The sequence below is a fragment of the Grammomys surdaster genome, unplaced genomic scaffold, assembly GCF_004785775.1.
Source record: "Grammomys surdaster isolate TR1022 unplaced genomic scaffold, NIH_TR_1.0 61, whole genome shotgun sequence".
NCBI classification, from domain to species: Eukaryota; Metazoa; Chordata; class Mammalia; order Rodentia; family Muridae; genus Grammomys; species Grammomys surdaster.
The window spans coordinates 8,062,634-8,083,653 of record NW_021604563.1 but is presented as its reverse complement, the minus strand read 5'-3'; the positions used below and the strand labels follow the sequence as shown (position 1 = coordinate 8,083,653).

General features: G+C 34.7%; 1 pseudogene; it reads right to left on the bottom strand.

Moving 5' to 3' along the window:
* Positions 1–18,777: 18,777 nt before the first annotated feature.
* On the bottom strand, positions 18,778–19,516 carry LOC114623386 (annotated as a pseudogene).
* Between the last annotated feature and the right edge of the window lie 1,504 nt (positions 19,517–21,020).

Genomic DNA, 21,020 nt, shown 5'->3' with positions numbered 1-21,020 from the left:
ATTATCAAGATTCTGACTAAAGCAATAGGTTAATCCAGTAGTAGATTCACAATAAAGTGGAGTTATTGGTAAGGAGAGAAAACTTTGACAGTTGAGTTCTTGTAGAGTAATTGTGAAGGAAGAGAAAGAAGTAGTAACATTTATATTTTTCACTGTATAATTATTAAATCTTGGGCGAAGCACTAGACTTAGATATTGTCATTTTATCTTCCTCATTTTATATAAAATATTTATAATTTTTCTGTTTTCTGTAGTCAGGTTCAATTCTGAAAAATATTACACAATTCAGGTAGATATACATATACATTCCTGTCAATAAAATATTACTTCCTTGGTTTATAATATCCAAAGAATTTGCTGTAGTGTTTAAGCTATAAAGCTTCCATGAAACAAGCAAACAGACTTAGAACACTACAATGTGTCCTGAACATCTTATATTTAAAGTAAGAGATTACATTTTTAAATGTTGGGTCTGAAGAAATAGCTCAGAAATTAATAGCACTGGCTGTTGTTGCAAAGGATAGCGATTTGATTCCCAGCACACACACACACACACACACACACACACACACGGAGGCTTACACCTATCTGTGATTCTAGTTCAAGAGAATCCAATATGTGCGAATAGGGATCCAGAAGCATGAGAGGGAGTGAGAGTAATCAATCCTGTAAATAAACTAAAGAGACCAGCATTAAGTGAAGATGTACTGCATTGCACACCAGCAAAGGTTTTTTGTATGACCTTTGGACCAATAGGGAATCAACATGAGCTCTGAAAGTATCCAATTACTCCAGTGTCATTAAAGAGAGGTTCTAGACTGCCAGTACCTGACAGGAACTTCCATAAAGACAGGAGAAGCAGCCAGTGCTATGTTGCAGGTCCAATCTGAGATTCATTTGTTTGCTAGGATCCTCTATCTTGTGTCATGAAACACTTGTGTTGTTAGGGAGTATGGAAGCCCTTTTCCCAGGGGCCAAAACACCAACCCCGGTCCTCTCTTTTTGCCTCCACAGACATTGCATGCAGATGGTTTACAGATACAAATACAGCAAACCACCTGTATGCATAAAATAAATAACACATTTTAAAAAGCTGAATGATCTATCTTTATGCTACATATTTATATTGAAAATGGATCATAAAAAGGTTTCAAATTAAAATTATAATTGAAAAAATAAAACTAAAATTATTTATGTTTCCACCAACAATAAAACGATACATTTTATTGCACTGTGTATGTGTGTGTTTGTGTGTGTGTGTGTGTGTGTGTATGCGTGTATGTGAAGATGAATATAAGTCATTTGGAACAAATAAACTATATGTTACTCCATTGGTATATTTTCTAGCTTTAATATTTTACAGAAAAATCTTTCATATAATGCATAATGAGCAGTGTTCTTCATTATATCAAATTGTATTAGAATAAAAATGAACATAAAATGATCAAAATATTATATCAATTTTTGTGGATATTCTTTTCTAACAAGTATTCTTTTATGAATATTAATCTTTGAATATCCAATAACAAATAAACCTATTTTAAGGCTATGTTGCATTAGCTTAAGCAAGAATGAGAATTTTTTATACGAGTGTACATTACTGTAATTGTCACAAACTGGTAGGTGCATAGAGGAGAATTTTCCAAGGATATAAGACAAGACCCAAAAACCCAAAGCAATTAATTTATTTTAATGTTTGAATTTTTAAAAATAACATATTTATAAACATTTTATAGTTTTAATACTTGTGAACTCTCTCACATACATAATTTGATATCAAGATGTATTCTAAATTTTATGAAGCTGAGATATACAGTAATAGGCAAAACTAAACTATGATAAATAATTGGTACTCTAATATATGCATCTTTTATGTATATTTTATTAAACTATAAATATTTCTTTTAGAAATTTTAAATTATATGGATGTTTACCTAAATACAATTGCTCCACTTTTTAATAGGCAAAATAATCATTAGTTTCTGACTCTGGTCTTCTTTCCAATTTATTGTAATATAGTTTTATTCAAATAAAATATTTACCTTATTTTTAAAATAATATTTATAAGTTTGTGATGCTTCGGATCAAACTAATGCATCATTCATTGTTAATATTTTACAAATTGAGCTATACCTCCAGTCCCTCAATCTAGCAATTTAGCATTTTTCCTTCCTACTGTAATCTTTTATTTTTTTCTTTTAAATTTACTCTTCCCTCATGTAATACGCCCCAACCACAGTCTCCCTTCCCTCCCCTCCTCTCAGTACTCCCAGTTTCCATTTCTCCCATATCCACTGGCCTTTTGTTTCCCATCAGAAAAGAGTAGGCTTCTCAGTGATATCAACCAAACTTAGCATAACAAGATGCAGTACAAGGCTGGTGGAATATCCGTAGGAGAAAAGGGTTCTAAGAGCAGGCAAAATGGTCAGAGACATTCCCACTGCAATTGCTAGTAGTCCAACAAAAACCCAAGCTAAAGAGCAACAGTATGTATACAAATGTCCTGGTGCAAACCCATGCAGGCTCTATGGTTGCCAGTTCAGTCTCTGTGAGCTCCTATGAACCCTGCCTGTTTAATTCTCTGGGCTGTATTTTCCTGGTGTCCTCAAACCCAAAACCTCCTACAATCCTTACTCTTCTTCAGGGTTACCATCTGCTCTCATTAGCTGCTGGAGCAAAGGTCTCTGATGATGACTGGTTTATGTACCAAGCCTACGAGTATAGCAAAATATCATGACAAATCATTTCATTGATTTTATATGTCAGTTTTCTTTTATTCTTTTCTTGGTCTCTCAGCCATCCACCTTCAGATTCCTTGTCAAAAAGGCAGTGTTGAGCATAGCCTATGTTCGTGGTATGGGACTCAGAGCAGTCCTTCCTTGGTCACTCTCATAAGCACTAAGCCACCATTTCTCACATTTATCTTGCAGGCAGGGCAAGTTGTATTTTGTAGATTTTGTAGAATGTTTGTTTTCCAGTATCACACTCAAAGCTTAGCCTGGTTATAGTAAATGGCTGGGTCAGGCTCCATATCTTCTGTAACTAGGTTCCAGGAAGTTGACACTGAGATAGGTTTCCATATTGCCAATTAAATGCCCACCTATTTTCAGGTTGAATCTTCCTGTTCCCATCAACACCTTCCCCAGCCCACCCAAAGCATCTATTCTACTTTCCCTTCTTTGTGAGATTCATGGTTTGCCCCCTAGTATTCTCCTTTTATCTAACTTCTCTGGATCTATATATCAAAGCATAATTATCCTTTACTTAACAGCTAATATCCACATATAAGTGACTATATAACATAGTTTTCTTTCTGGGTCTGAGTTGCCTCTCTTATGCAATATTTCTTCTAGTTCCAGCCATTATCCTGCATATTTCATATTATTTATCCCTAGAAACAGAGTCATACTCCATTGTCTAAATAAACCACAGTTTCTTCATTCTTCAGATGCGGGTCATCTAGGTTGTTTCACGTTGGTGGTTATTATGAATAAAGTCACTAAGAACATACTTGTGCCAGTGACTTTGTTGGAGAATGAGGCATCTTTTGAGTATATGTCCAATAGTGGTGTAGTGGAATCTTGAAGTAGATTGATGCCCAGTTTTGTGAAGAACTGCCATATCGTTTTCCATAGTGGCTCAGTTTATACTCACAACAGCAATGAAGAAGTGATCCCACTGTGCTAATTGTAGCCCTCCTGAGCTCTCTTTTGTGTCATTTATCTTAGCCGTTCTGAGAGATGTAAGATGGAATTTCAAAGTATTTTGATTTGCGTTTCTCTGATGGCTAAGGATGTTGAACATTTCTTTAACCGTTTCCCAGCAATTTTAGATTTCTGAATTTAGAATTCATGAGAAATCTCTGATTAGGTCTGTATCACATTTTGTAATTCGGTTATTTGATTTGTTGGTTTCTAATATCTTGATTTCTTTATATATTTTGGATATTAGCCTTCTATAGGATATAGATATAGTGAATACATTTTCTCATTTTTTAGGCTGCCATTTTATCTTGTTAATGGTATCCTTTGCTCACAGAAGCTTTTCAGTTTCATGAGGTTCCAGGCTTTAATAGTCAACCATAGCATCTGTACTATCATCAGTGTTCTATTTAGGACATCATCTCCAATACAATGCTTTTAAGGCATTCCCTTCTTTTTTTGTCTATGAGCTTCAGTATGTATGGCTTTTTGATGAGCTCTTTGGTCCATTTAGATTTGAGTTTTGTGCAAGTAATAAATAATGAACTATATATAAGGATACTTCTACATGCAGATATCCAATTAAACTGGTACAACTTGTTGAAGATATATCCCATTTCACATTATATATTTCTGGCTTCTTTATCATAGAATGTATATCCATAAGTGTATGGATTTATGTCACATTTTGATTTCATTAAAGTTTCTGATTTTATGCCAATAACATGGTTTTTATTACTATAGCTATGCTTTATAGATTTAAATCAGAGACAGTCATACATCTGAACTTTTTTATTTTTCAGGATTATTTTAGATATTCTTTGTATTTTTAATTTGTTGTTGTTGGTTTTTTTCATATGAAACTGAATATTAAGTTCTTCAGGTCTATGAAGAATTATGCCAGAATTTTCATGGGGATTACATTGAATCTGTATATTGTATTTGATAAGATTGCCATTTTTATTCTCCTAATTCTAGCAATCCATGAGCATACATTTTCCATCTTATGATAGTTTCTTTAATTTCTTCCATCAAAACTTGAAGTTTTCATAAGTCTTTTATTTCCCTTTTTAGAGTTACACCAACATATTGTATATTGTTTGTGGATATTTTGAAGGATGTTATTTCCCTGATTTCTTTCTTAGTATTTGTATATAGAAGAGCTACTGACTTTTTTTATTTTATTTTTTTCTTTTCTGTTAATCTAGTGTACAGCCACATCTCAAGAGGAGTTTATTGGCTATAGGATATCCGTGGCAGAATTTTAGGGTTGCTTTTGTGTATTATTATGCCATCTACAAAAAGTCTACTTTGCCTTCTTCCTTTTAATTTGTCCTATCTTGATCTCCTTTAGTTGTCAATATTACTCTAGTTAGAGCTTCAAGTACTATACTGAATCTATATGGAAAGAGCAGACAGCTTTGTCTTGTTCCTGATTTTAGTGGAACTTCTTTGATATTTTTCTCCATATAATATAATGTTAGATATGGGTTTTCTATAAATTGCCTTTATTATGTTGAGGTACGTCCTTATACTCTTATTCTCTCCAGGATTTTATCATGAATGGACATTGTGTTTTGTGAAAGGAATCTTATCCATCTAATGAGATGATCAAGTATTATATTTTCCTGCAGTTTTTATATATATATAGTAGAGTTCACTGACTGGATTTCATAAGTTAAACCACCCCTGCATCTCATTGGTAATGTCTACTTGATTATGGTGATGATCTTTTTGATGTGCTTTTAGATTCAGTTTGGAAGAGATTTGCTGAATATTTTACAGCTCTACTCATAAGATAAATGGTTTGAAATTCTCTTTATTTTTTCAACCTTTGAATGTTTTGTGTATCAGGGTAAATCTTGCCCCTAAAATTAATTTGGCAATGTTCTCTCTGTTTCTATTTTGTATAATAATTTAAGTAGTATTGATGTTAGCTCTTCTTTGAAAATCTGTTTTAATTTTGCACTAAAATGATTGAACCCTGGGATTTTTTGTTGCTATGAGACATTTAATAATTCTTTCTATTTCTCTGCATGTTATAGCGTTTTAAAGTTTTTTTTTTAATCTAACCTTAATTTTAACGTTGGTAAGGGGTATCTATACTGAAAATCATGCATTTTGTTTAGATTTTTCAATTTTGTGGAGTACAGGCAACTTTCTTCTGTGTCTCTTATTATACCTCCTTTTTGTTTTATGTTGTTAATTTGGATATTCTCTCTCTGTCTTTTTGTTAGTTTGGGTAAAGGGTCGTCTATCTTGTTAATTTTGTCAAGAACTACCTCTTCACTTCATTTATTTTTGTATTTTGTGCTTTGTCTCTATTTTATTAGTCATGTATCTTTGATTATTTCTTGATGTCTGTTCTTATAGTTTGTGCTTGATTCATTTTGTTCTTGAGATTTCAGGTGTGCTCTTAAGATGCTACTATGAGATCTCATTTTTTTTTTAAGTGGGAACATAGTAGTATGAGATTTCCACTTAGCTCCTTCCATTTTGTCCAGAAAATTTGAGAATTTTATGCATTCATTTTCAATGAATTATAGCAAGTCTTTAATTTATTTTTGTTTTGACTCAGTATTCATTGTTTAGGGAATTGTTTAGTTTTTTATAAATTTCTAGGCTTTCTGCTGTTTCTGTTAGTGTTAAAATTCAGCTTTAATATGATGTGGTCTGATAGAATACAGGAGGATATTTTAATTTTCTTGCATTTGTTGACATTTACTTTGTGACTGAGTATGTGGTCAACTTTGGAGAAAGTTCTATGACCAGCTGACAAGAAAGCATATTCTGCTCAGTTTTAATGAAGTATTCTATAGATATTTGTTAGATTTCTTTGTTTTGTAAGGTTTGTTAGGTAGAGAATTTCTCTGTACACTTTTTATCTCTATGACTTGTCATTTGGTGAGAGTGGCATATTGAAGTCATCCATTTCCGTGCATTCAGAATAGTGACATTAAGAATTGACACATACTCTTGGTAGATTTTTGTTTAATGGGTATGAAGTGTCTTTCCCTTACTCTTTTGATTAATTTTGTTTCAAATCTGCTTTGCTAAACATTAGAATGGCTACACCACCTTCAGATCATTTGCTTGGAAAATTTTTTCTATCCTTTTACTCCAAAGTAACAACTGTCTTTAATGTTGAGGTGTGCTTCTTGTATGCAGGAGAATGTATCCTGTTTGTTTATTTTGTCTTGTTTTTACATCTACTCATTTAGTCTGTGTCTTCTTATTGGGGAATTGAGTTCATTGATATTGAGAGATATTTATGATCAATATTTATTAATTCCTTGTTATTTTATTGTTACTGGTGGTGATAGTGGTGGTATTTCTCTCTCTCTCTCTCTCTCTCTCTCTCTCTCTCTCTCTCTCTCTGTGTGTGTGTGTGTGTGTGTGTGTGTGTGCATGCTTGTGTGTGTTTATGTGTTTGTTTTTTCCTATTTATTGGTTTAGCTTGTAAGAGAACAAAGGGAATAATATGGTATAGGTATAGCTGCTTTGGTTGAAACTTCTTTCTAGTTTCTTCTTTAAGATTTGCTTGGTAGATAGATACAGTATGAAATTGATTTTATCATGGAATAACTTTTTTTCTCCATTTAAGATGAGTTAATGTTATGCTGGGTATAGTAGTCTGGACTGGTATCATTGGTCTCTTAGAACTTTCAGGACATCTCTCTAGGCACCTCTTGCTTTTATAGTATCTGTTGAAAAGTCCACTGTTATTCTACCCTTGTATATTACAATTTTTTCCCTTGCAACTTTTAACATTCATTGTTCTTTTTCTTCATGTATTGATTACTATGTAGCAGGAAGACTTTCTGTCTTTGGTGTTCAGTATGCAACTGGTATGTTATTTAGTCTTTTCATAGTTTCCAATATTTCCTGGATGTTTTGTGTCAGAAATTTTTTTTTAGATTTATTATTTTCTTTGAATAATTTATTTATTCTCTTGTATCTTCAACATCTGATATTCTTTCTTTCATTTCTTACATTCTATTGGTGTGGCTTATGTCTTTAGTTCCCTTTCACTTACCTAGATTATTCATGTCCTGAATTCCCTCAGTTTTTGTGTGCCTTAATGCTTCTAGTTTCATTTTTAGGTCCTTAACTGTTTCATTAATTTTTTCTAGTGTTTGTTTTTTCTTGGCTTTCTTTAAAGGATTTGTTCTGTTTCTCCCATTTTATTGTCTTTTTTTCTAATTTCTTTAAAGGATTAATTTTCTTTTTCTCAAAAGATCCCTATCATCTTCATAAAGATTATTTGAGGTACTTTTTTATGGTTCACCTGTGTTGGAATATTCATAGGTTTTGGTAGTAGGAGAGATGAGTTTTAGTCGATACTTAGTGGCCTGGCTGATGCTGATCGAATTCCTTGGGCTTGGGTCTAGGTATATGTGTTTTGGATGATTATGTCTAGGTGCCAACTTCTCGGTTTGTCTAATGTGTTATGTAGTTCATATTTTAAATGATGGGAACTTGTAGTAATTGTTTGGAGGGCAAGATATAGGATTGGAATCTGCCTATGTTTTTTGAGTATTAACATTGGACCCCTTTGACAAAATATCCAATTAAAGGCAACAACATCCTAGTGTTAAAATCTTTATTTTGTGGTAAGAGATGGGAAGCCATAGTTTTGTATCCGCATTACTCAGTAATTTCAATTATATTGTCTTCATTTATATGCAAGTTTTAGGAAACTTCTACTGATTTAGTTTTCCCAATTATAGCTCAAATCACCTGTAAGTTTAGTTGTCACTCATGACATTCTTTTACTGGTTCCTTTCTTCCCTTCTCATTTCCACTTGACCTTCTCAGTCTAGTTTTATCATCCACGCATAACTATCTATACTATTGTTCTTTCCTAGGGAGATGTATCTGAACACCCTAATATCTTACTCCATACCTAATATCTGTGGTTTTATAGAGTACATCTTGAATATCATAGACTTAACAGCTAATATTCACATCTAAACAAATAAATGTCAACCAGATTTGTCTTTCTGGGTTTCAGCTATCTCACTGAAAATGATTGTTTTATTTCCATACACTTATCTGCAACTTTTATTATTTCCTTTTTTAACAGCTGAGTAATAGTCTACTATGAAATGTATCACAGTTTCTTTATTCATTCTTTTATTGAGTATCATCTAGATTATTTCCAATTTCTGGCTCCTATGAATAGAGCAACAGTGAAAATTATTGAACAACTGTTTATCCTAAAATGAAGTGTCCTTTGGGTATATGCTGAGAAGTGATACAACTGGATCTTGAAGTATATTGATTTCCATCTTCCTGAGGAAACACTACACTGGTATCCATAGAGACTATGCAAGATGTCATTTTTACTAGCAATAGGTAAGTGTGTCTCCTTACTGTATCTGATCATCAGCAATAGCTATCATTTATTTTATCAGTCTTAGTCATCCTGATGGTTGTATGATGATTTCACAAAGTAGTTTTGATTTATATTTTCATGATGGGTAAGGATGTTGAACATTAGTTTGTTTCTCAACCATTTGAATTTAGGTTTTTGTTTTGTTATTTATTTATTTATTTATTTATTTATTTATTTATTTATTTGAGTGCTGTTTAAATTGGGAGCACATTTTAAGTCTAGTTGGGTTTTTTTTGATATTCTAGATATTAGCCATCTATGAGATGTACATATATTTTTAAATACTTTAGGCTGCCACTTTCTGAAATTGAATGTGCCCTTTGCTTTTGTAGATGCCTTTCAAATGTATAAGGTATCATTTGCTAATTGTTGCTTTTATTGCCTGTGTTAATGAATTTCTTTTCAGAAAGACTTTTCCTGTGTCAGTTAGCTCAAGGTTATTTCACACATTCTCTTCTACCATGTTCAGTGTATGTGGTTTTTTGTTGAGACTTGTATAGTTGCATTTTGTGTAGAGTGATAAATATGAATGTATTTGGATTCTTCTGCATGCTGTCATACAGTTTGAGTACCCACATTTGATAACAATGGTCTTTTTTCTGTAGTGTGAATTTATGGAATTTTAAAATTTAAAACAGTTGTATTTATTTGTGTGGATTTATTTCTGGGTCTTGATTTCCACTTCATTGATCAATGTGTCTGTTTTTCTGGCAACACCATAGTTTTTATTACTGTAGCTCTGTAGTATAACATAAAATTCAAGGTGAGGTTACCTTCAGTATTTCTTTTTATTGTTAAGTATTGTTTTGCTATCTTTTAAAAACATTTTCTACATGAAGCTGAAGATATTTCGTGTAAGATCTCTGAAGAATTGTGTTGACATTCTGATGGGGATTGCATTGAATCTTCATTTGATAGGATGGACAATGTACAATATTAATCCTAATGAACCATGAGACTGGGGGAATCTTTCCATCTTCTTCAAATTCTTTTTTCAGTGTGTTGAAGTTTTAATGATACAAGTCGCTCGTATTTTTCATTATTTCAGGCTATTTTGAAATGTGTTTCAATCATTTCTATCTCCGTTCATTTGTGTTTAGGAGGTCAACTGATTTTTATGAGGTAAGTTTACATACAGCAACTTCTCTAAAACTGTTTATCAATCAGTGGTAGTAATTTCCCAGTGGAACTTTGGGGTCACTTATGTATACTATTATATCTACAAATAAGGATACTTTGAATTCTTTTTTTCCAACTTATATTATTGATCTTCAGTTTTCTTGTTGTAACTTAGACTTTGATTATTACATTGGATTGGAATGGAGAGAGTGAAAACCCTGTCAAGTTGCTGATTTTAGTGGAATTATTTTGAGTTTCTCTCCTTTTAAATTGATGTTTATGGTTTTTCTGTATACTGCCTTTATCATGCTGAGATAGTTATGTCCTTTGCCTCCCTAATCTCTCTAGGACTTTTACCAAGAAGAGCTATTGATTTTTGTCACAGCCCTCTTCTGAATCGAATAAAATAACCATATGGATTTGTTTCTAAATTATCTTATATGGTGGATTATATTTATCAATTTTGGGATGATCTTTTTGATGTGTTCTTGCATTCCTTGGATTCAGGTTGTAAACCTTTTATTGAGAATTTTCGTATCTATGTCCATATTCTTCATAGAATTTTGTATCTATAAAGATTGGGAGCATAACGGAAATTCGTTTACAATTCTCTATTTTTGTTGTACCTTCATGTGATTTTCCTATCATTATAACTGTGTCCTCATAAAATAAGTTGGGCAGTGTTTCTTCTGTTTCTGTTTCATGAAATAAATTGTGAAGTATTGGAACTCTTCTTTAAAATTCTTGTAGAATTGTGTTCTAAAACCATGTGGCACTGTGACCTTTATTGATTTAGAGACTTTTAATGACCAACCCTCTTTCACTCTGGGTAATAGGTCTATTTAAGTTTCTTATATGAACTTGATTTAATATTAATACATGATATGTATTGTGAAAATTATCCATTTCTTTTAGATGTGTCAATTTGTTGAACTAGAGTTTTTAAAATTACACCCTTATTATTCTATGGAGTCCCTTGATGTCTGTTCTTATGTAACTTTTTCATTTCTAATTTGGTTTATTTGGATATTGTCTTTCTAACTTTTAGTTCATTTGAATCATCCTTTTTCAAGTCTACTATTTTTCTCAATGAACCAATTTTGTTTGTTTCTTGTATATTTATTTTCAATCTTACTAATTTCAACTTTGGCTTGCATATCAAATAACAGCCTTCTCTTGCTTTCCTGTAAGCATCCTCATTATACTTTGTACATGATACACATCATTCACAGATATCATTTTATTCTCACAGTTTCTGACAATCAAGAAATGAACTGATTTCTGAACCACGGAGAGTAGCTTTAAACAGGAAAGATTGTTCAGGATATAAATATACATTTTTTCTACCTGCTTAAATTACTACTGTAGTAGATATAATAAAAATTAAGCAACTTATCTTTAAAATGAACCAATTACTTCTATTTTTTTAAACAATCCAGATAAACAGAGATTTCTTCCACTTAAACATTCTAATTTTAATATAAATGTTCTTATAAATTTTGCACTCAAAAATCTAGAAACCTTGCAATATAAAGTAAAAAATGAGCAATTATCCTACAAAACATATGCAATCTATGGAAAGAAAGAAAATGATTACAGATTTCTCTACTTCAAGAATATGTATATCAGAAATTTAACTATAGCCTCAGGTCATGTCAAAAAAGAATGTTCCTCAATTATTCTATAGGAAAATGTCAAAATGAGAATATGATATTAGGATGTTATAAAAATAAACCTCAAATCCCTACAGATGCTATGCCATTCTTGTATGTCTTTTTCAAAGGCAGTATTGACTGAAAAAAATTTTATATAAACCTGAGATTATTTTTAAATCAAATCTAAACTATTATCAGTTTATTGAAACATGTTTTAGGGTTACTATTTTTATGATGAAATACTATGACAAAAAGCGACTTGGGAAGAAAAGCATTTAATTGTCTTATACTTCCAGCTGACTGTTCATCATTAAAGTAAGTCAGGAAGGAACTCCAGCAGGGCAAAAGCCTTGAAGCATAAGATAGTAAAAAGTCCAGGGAGAAAATGTGCTTGTTGGCTTGCTAATCATGGCTTGCTCACCTTGTTTTCTTATAGAATCCAGAATCATCAGCCTACAAATGGTCCCACCTCTAATGGACTGGCCATTCTGTATAAATGCCAATTAGAAAATGGCCTAGAGATTTGTCTACAACCCCATTTTTAAGGAGGAATTTTCTCAGTTGAAGCTCCCTCTTCTCCAATGACTCTCATTTGTGTCAATTTTACGTAGAACTAGACAACATACAATATAAACTTTATTGTGCAAATTATAAATTTGCAATCATAACTAAAAAATTAACAAAACCACCAAAACACAGAGTTCAAATACATACATATTAAGGTCAGAAGCTATGCATAATGATATAGTCTCAGCTAATGTTACCCCAAAATACAAGAATGACTACAATTTTATTCATAGAGACTATAGAATATTCAGGTACTATGATAATGATACTCTTTGAAAACAATGAATTTTAATATTTATAAATTAGGTTTCTGACAGAATATTATTGGGTATCAATTCATAAGCCACTGAGCTGACAATTGCCAATTTCAATTATACTATGTCATAAAGCCATGTAAAATGGAAAGGAATGACACTTCAAATCAAGGACATGGAACAATTCTATCCCTTGCCATGATCAAATGAGAAAGAAAATACACTTAGTATATACTAGATAAATTAGAAAGATGCATATACTGATGGTCTAAAGTTAGACCTTACCTAAAAGAAATGACTTGGGCAGCAAGACCATAAAGCACTTTGGTGTGTGTTGTTTCAACCTGACCATAGTTTTCTACCCACATAAGCCTAAACACAGAAGAATATTATCTCCCATTAAGTTCTTTCATTCCTGTCTCCACCCTCTATCATCCTTCCTTTCCAAGGATGTCTCTCTTATCTCTTTTCCTCTGTCTTTCTATTTCTCTTTCTCACTTTTTCTTTCCTCTCCTTCTATTCTTCTCTTTGCATTCATTTTTCTCCCTCTTCCCACCTCCCTCCATTTTTTCTCCATCAAATCTGAAAGAACAATTTTCATTACAGAACACATGCCTCAAATTGATACCTTTTTATATACCACAGGTAAATGAATGAAGAACAAAGACATACTTGCTGTGACATAATTTTATCTTGTAGAGAAAAGAGCTAATAAACTAATAAAGCATATTCTTTGTTAATAGAATATACCTTAATTCTCTCAGTTCAAGGGAGATGGCCATTTTGGTAGACTACTATTTGGCTATTCACTAGTTGTATTATTCAACACTAGTGAAGTTATTTCACTTCTGAGACTCATTTTCATCTTTCCATTGTCCATGAAGACTCCCAACCATAAATTAATAATCAGAAATACATTTGTAATCATCTTACATAGATTTTAAAATCTAATTTCTCAATGTTTATTATTGTAAGTGATCACATACTAGGAACTTAACACCATGTGTATAAGGTCTATAATAAAAAAGCAAGCACATCAAACAGAAGTAGACAGCAGGAGATAAACAGGTTTTAAATTATTAAAATAGAAACAAAATGGAAAGTAAAAAAATATATATCAATGAAACAGAGAGTTAGTATGCAGAGGAAATCAACAAGATAGATAAACCCTTATTCAAACTAACTAAAAATCAGAAATGAAAAGGGGGAATGCAGAGAGTCATTATGTTATACTTTAAATAAAACTATACTCCACATAACTAGAAATCTCAAAGAAATGGGTAATTTTCTTTCTTTTTTATCAATAAAATATTTTAATGCCTACAATTTCTTGTATACATAAATTGCAAAACATTCAACTGTATATGCAAAAGTATACTCTTCTGAAGGTCAACAGCACCAGAAAACAAGCTAAGCTATGTCAAAGTGTTTTTCTTTCATATTTGATTTGTCCATTATATAAAAGACGTCATGGATTTAATAATGCCAAAGAAATCTATATTCCACTCTTAATCACACACTAAACACCCGAACATGTATTTCATCACATCCACTCACAAAATAAATAGTCTAATCAGCACACTGAAAATAAAACAACCAGTCTCTCTTTATATATTTATTCACTTTAGAAAAATGTTTTGGTCTTCTACTATATCTTAGAAATGTACTATGAGCTGCTTTTAAGTTATAAAATACAAAATTTATTTCTTGGAGAAAATCTTGGGGGTTACCATTACAAAAATGAAATTTTGAGTTCCTCTAGACTTTGTTACAGTCTTTGAACTTTCTCATGGCACACATTTAGGGCTGCCTCTGACATGTGGTACACTGCCTCTAAATGGACATGACTGCATCCATCGCTTAGAGAAAATACAAAGACCAGTTCTGAAGTAGCCTGAGGAGAGCAACAATACCAACCTACCACAGCTCCCAGGGTCCTAACCACCAGCCTGGGAGCACTTATGGAGGGATCCAGGGCTTCAGCTGAATATGTAAGAGTGGAGGGCCCTGCCGGGCACAGGTGGAAGATGAGATCCTTGACCTCATGAAGGCTGGACGCCCCAGGGGGTGGGAAGTTTGAGGGTGGGGAAGTGGGAGTGTGGGGGGGTAGGTGGGGGTTACATCCATGGAGAAGAAGGAGGAGGGGTAAGGGGATGGGGGGGTTCCTGGGTGGGTGGGGGATGGGGTAAGGGGATAACATATGAAATGTAAATAAAATATCCAATAAAAAATAAAAAAAAATTTAAAAAAAGAAAAAAAAAGAAAAAAAAGAAAAATAAATAAAAATTAAAAAAAAGAGAGACTGCCCTTTGCTTTAGCAAGGGGACTGTGCAATCACAGCCATGAGTTCTATGAAAACTACTTTCTTGTCACATCATTTGTTAGAGAATGCCACACCCATGATCATGTAACATTACAATTGTGAAACAACATTACTACATTTGAGAATTAACATTACCCAATAAAAGGCACATCTTCAAATACTGAATCAAAATCTGAAAATCAAAACAGTAGAGAGAATATATTAAAAGTCAAACACTTAATTTGTAAACCTTGAAATATATAAGAGCCTGCTGCTGTTTCTTCAAACGCTTGTGAGCTTTTTCTAAGTGGTCAGGAAATACAGAAGAAGAAAATGGAAGACAATGGTTTGGACTTGCAATCTTTCTTTCCTGTGTTTTTTTCAATGAGCCACACAAGCGTACTTTTGTAAAATTTGATGCATATCTGTTACAGAAATGCATTCATACATGACAGACTTTACAACCTCACTGTAGCAAGTTCTGAAACTTTAATCTAGCACAATAGCTCCTTTCTGTGCAAACAGCTGCACCCTGAAATTGAGTACAGTAAACATTCAGCCACCAGTAACTTTGATTGGAATTACAGATTCCATAGTATGAATATGAAAAAAGAGCTATTTAAGGAAAATCACGGAGGAGAGGAAACACACAAGTGATAGCAATAGCATAATGTTCCAAACCTACTTATCAATGGAATACTACTCCCTTTATATTAATGGTGGGACAGGGAAAGGGAAGTCAATAGACTTTCTACTACTGGTGTATAAAGACCTACGTGGAGTGTCATAACTGTTCTATATCCTCTAAAATTAAATCCTTGCTCATTCTCAAAGTTTGAAACTCAATTAAAAATGAGTTTGTTTTAAGGACTGGGTCAAATGGTCCGACAAAGGAAGGTGAAACACGATTGATTACCCATAATATTTAAGCTTAAGAGATGAAGACGTCATGAACAAAATGCATAAAGTCTGGACCTGTTGAAAAGTGAGAGTTCTTTGTAGGACAGCATCTCCAGCTTCCCACCCTTCATGGCTTAACAGTTTAAGACAGCCAGATGCATTGTGGAATCATCCCACAAACCGAACTCTGGCTGTTGCTCCCAACCCTCCACACTCCAGTCTCTAGCATGTCATTTCATTCTCTATTGCTGACTGTCCTTGAGACATGGGTTCCTTCCAGCCAGACCATACACCAGTCTGCCTGGATGGACACTAGGCTGAAGAGACACAAGTCTTCAGGTCTGGCTTTCAGCAGATAGAACTCAAGGTTTCACAGCTCAGTAAAACACCAACAATAGGAGACATTATGTCCTCACAGTGCATAGTTAGAAAGAAAAGTGCAACACAGACAAACACAAGGGGGTATTCCTGATACGCTAAATATTTGGCTTTTTGGTCATTAACATTTTCTAAGGAATTTAAGCTAAAAATGCAATGTTATTAACATTAAGAGGTACAGGGGCACCTTCGGGTCACAAATAGCATTTTAATGGGGAGAATAAAGCAGAAGGGGCCAAAATACACGTTTCTTGTTAAGTTTTAAACTACTATCCTTTCAAATCTAGTATCTGGATAACCATCTTTCTTTAATATAAAAAGGAATTAAACAAACAAATAAACAAACAAACAAAACTCAATCACCATTATAGTAAGGGCTCTCATCTACTTCACCAAAATCAACATAACAGCTTGAAAGGAAAACTGGAAAAGATTTTTTTTTTTGGTTCAAATTGTTTTATTTCCATCTTTAATACTAGTCCAAAACAGACTGATACTCATGAGCATAGTTTAAATGTAACAAAGAAAAGAGTTAAACTATATACATTAAGGAAAAAGGAAAGAAAATCTTTTCTATACCAAACTTTTCCTATTAATACAGTTTCTGATTAGAAAAACTAAACACATCTTTTTCTCAATTTAATTTAGGATGAAGAAATAGAGCTTTTATGATCAACTTCATAAACCATCTTTAAGGAGAAAATGATTTTTTTAGTGAGTGTCACCATATTTACCAGTGAACTGGCTGCATGGTTGCCTTGTCTCCTTGAAGTCTGGCTATCATTAGAACTAACAAGACCAAGTCCATGAGGCCCATGGGGAACTCAATGGCTGTGACATTCAGTGGGAGGGCACATACCACACATCACAATGATGAGAGTTAATGTTCTTACCCTCTGAGTCCATGTAAAAAAACTTATTACTCTCATTCAAACTAACTGAAGTCAAACAGTTAAAAAGTCAGAATGAAGAATAAAACTATTTTATTTTCACATAGAGGAGGGACACTCCTTCAGCTCCATTTAAAGTGAATTCTGTGCTGAGTCCCTGCTCCTTCAGAACAGTAAACTGAAAGTCAGTTATTGCTAGCAAAGCTCCAGTGGTTCCTTTCCCACCTCAAAGATGTTTCACACAAAACGGCTATTGGTTTGGCTTGAAGCCATTTGAGGAAGTCGTCTGGAGGTGGAGGCAGGCTGGCATTCAAGGCCTATCCTCTACAAGCCATCCTGTGCCTGGTGTCCCCAGGAGCAATTTACCACCTTACTGTCTCTGAGAGCACCAGAGGCTCTCACACATATAGAGTGGAGCAGAGATTGTTATGTGGTCCCAGTGGGAGGAAGAGGCACCATGCTTTGCCAACCAAAACCTATTGATCAGTTAAAAGCCCAGAGGATCAAAGCTCAACTGTCTAGAAGAGCAGCTTTGGAAATATCCATCTATTCAAGGGGTGTGGGAAAGCCAGGGCAGTAGTAGGTTGAGTAGGGCAACAGCTCTGAAACATGGGCAACAGTGACTTGGGTAAAAGCATGTAAGTGAACAGCTGATATGGCCACTGTTACTGCTACCACCTCCTGATATCTATGCTTAGGCAGACATTAGGCATAGGGAACTGAAAAACTGAAGGTTTGGAGGGCATTTTTGACAACACAGGACACATCTTAGCAGAAAAGAGGGGACACCCAAACACTTGCTTGTCCTATTAGCCTTGAATGTTCTGTGCCAGGCAAAGAACTTTGGAACATGGGTAGGGTTCCTGAGAACAGTTGGTGAACAGAGATGGGGTGGGATGGGCACTGCTCCCATAGGCAACACTGGACTGAGGATACTAGCAGTGCTACATCTTCCAGATGCTGAAGAGTAGGTGAAGAATGGGCTTTATTGCACTTTCTCATTCTTAGGAAGCAGGATTGCCCTGCAGAGTCTCTTGATTTGCAGAAAACACTGCACATCAATGATAAGTTTCAGGCAGAATCATGGGTCACCTCTGCTCTCATGGGAAGGAAAACTAAAAGACCACATGCTAGGCTTTTCATGGGCAGTTTATGTACTGGTATCCTTGAGCTGTTTGGACTGTCTGGCCAGGTCACTGTTTGGCAGGTATAATAGCTAACTGGCAGGTGCCATGGGAAGGTTCTGCACCCACAAGAACTGGGACAAACTTTCCCAATAGGGAAACACTTCTTGGCCAATGTAAGCTCCATAAAGGCTGGGGCCATGATGCTCAACTCCAATATGCCTGACTCCCTTTTTCCTACTCTAGGCTCAGACCACCCAGAGGGGCAGAGATGCTGATCTGATCTGGGAGGATCCCTGGATCATGCTCCAAAGCATCACTCTGGAGATAGCAAAAGGATCTAAGGGTTTGGAAAACAAAAGATCAGTTTTATATCAGACATTGATTTCTGAAAGTCTTTTTGAGCTCAGGAAACTGGAGGCAGATACCATGCAGAAAAGCCAGTCCAGCTGTCTGTCCATTGGTCTATCCTGAGCAGTTGTGAACATTTCATATATAAATGGGGTGGTATCATTTATGGTTGATCTTTTTCCTACAAGTTGGCCAAGTGTTAACATTCTTAAGGGAATCATGGAGGCACTGGCTACAGAAGACATGGCCACATTCTATAGAAACAATGAGACTCCCATTCTGCACAATCTCAGTGTATCCATCCATGAAGATTGGACAGCTGACAGTACTTGAGGTCCTGAGTCCAGTAGCTCCATCATCCTTGGTGCTTCGAGGAGTGTGGGTAGTCACGTACACATCTTTGACACTAGAAGTTCCTCATCATCACTGCTCTCCACACAGCTGTCCGCATGGTCTTTGCGCAACCTCCTCCCATTTCTCCTTGGCCTTCTCCTTTCTTCAACAATCACAACAGAGTCATTGTGAGTCAGGTCCACAAACACAGGCTCTAAAGATTCACAGGTGAGGTCCACGATTTCATCTCCAACAGTTTCCACAAGTTCTATGGGTTCTGCTTCCAAGGCAATCTTAGGGGTTGATGTTGTTTCCCAAGTTCACTTCTGGGTTTGTCTAGAATTTACTGCTCTACCACACCGCTTTCTTTGAGGATTTCTTGTACTCATTGTGCTCTCTGGCTTCAATCCACAGAAAAGGAAGTGATCTACACCAAGGTTTATTATAGTGTGGTAGAATGTTCTCAGTCTCTCATGCCCACTGAATACTCATCCTGTGGTTTACAAATTGGAGCCAAGTAAATGTCCAGTATTTCCAAATTTTGGAGCTGGTGTTATCAGCCAGATGACACCTGGGCCAATGCGCTCAAGCAAGGACATACCTACTCCAGCAGCCGCCGAGGAGACCTGCTCAAGCAAGACTGGAAAAGAACATTCTTGTTCTAGCAAAATTTGTATTTTAACTTAAGAAATTTTTATTACCTAATATCAATTAAGAATGCTTAGCATCCAATCCACAAATAAGCTAAATACAGTATAATTCATTCTGAGTGTCAAAGTCACAAGGATGAGACTCATGTAATACCTATAAAGCCTACTCTTTCCTGGGTTTCAATTCATACATAGAGTAGGACAAGTCACTTTATTGCTGGCAGCATTTACAGAAGGGCCACGCCCTTCCTAAGGACAAGTCAGGCTTCGATCTGTATGGTACCCTCTCACACATTAATCTTTTTCTCCTTTTGAAGTAGCAAAGGAACAGCTGACTGGTGAGTGGTCCGACATTTGCGTGCATAGTTCATCAGGTCATGGCCAGCACCTGTGAATGGCTAACTTCAACAGAGCACATGGCCACCATGGAGTCATCTCTGTTATAGGTTGCACCCTGGACTATTTGAAAACACTGCACACTCAAACGATAGCCTGCAAATGACAGTATGTATTCCTTCCTTGTCAGAAGCCATAATAGGACAAGCTAATAATTAGCAGTTGATCATCCTGAAATGCTTGCCTCGGATTATTATCTGTGACAAGTGTGCCACATTTAGCAAGGCTATGTTGGACATATTTTAGGAAAGATCCTGCTATTAATATGCTTTTCCTATTATTATTAAACATATATAACAATCACTAAGCAATAGCACTCCCCTTTGGAGCAGATCTCTGCAGACCCACGAAGATGTACTCTCTTGAAGTGTTGCTATATAGACAAATAGACAACTTCTTAAGTCTTAATGATGATCCTATAAGAATTCCTAAAATTATATCAATGATTATTAAGCTCTTTTATAGTGGAACTGCTATTAAGTCCCTTTCTGATAGTCAAAACTGCTGTGAGAACTTTGTCAGTCTCCGAAGTGTCATCAGTTAACAGCACTTAGATATTAACCAGACTCTCTCCTACTCAGAGCACATTCCAAGGTGGTTGTAAAACAATTAACCAAGGGTCACTAAAAGGGAACTCATAATTTATTATAGGTGCTAGGACAGAAGAAAAAATATTGCCTGGGTTTATCTATACAAAACTTCACTAATTCCTTAGTTATAGTTTTAAACCTTCGGTGAACCTGTGGAGCTAGACAGGTGATGGATATTTAGTCAGATAATTACTCCTAATGGATATGCATGCAAACATTCTTGATTGTAAACTTCTATTTCAGTTTATGATTTGAATTTTGGTGTGAACTTGTGATGAACTTTGTAACATGTGATCAGGTACACTGAATGATGTATAAGACAAAGGGACGTTCATTAGTGACTCACTTTCTCTTCCTCACTTCCTCTCTCTCTCTCTCTCTCTCTCTCTCTCTCTCTCTCTCTCTCTCTCTC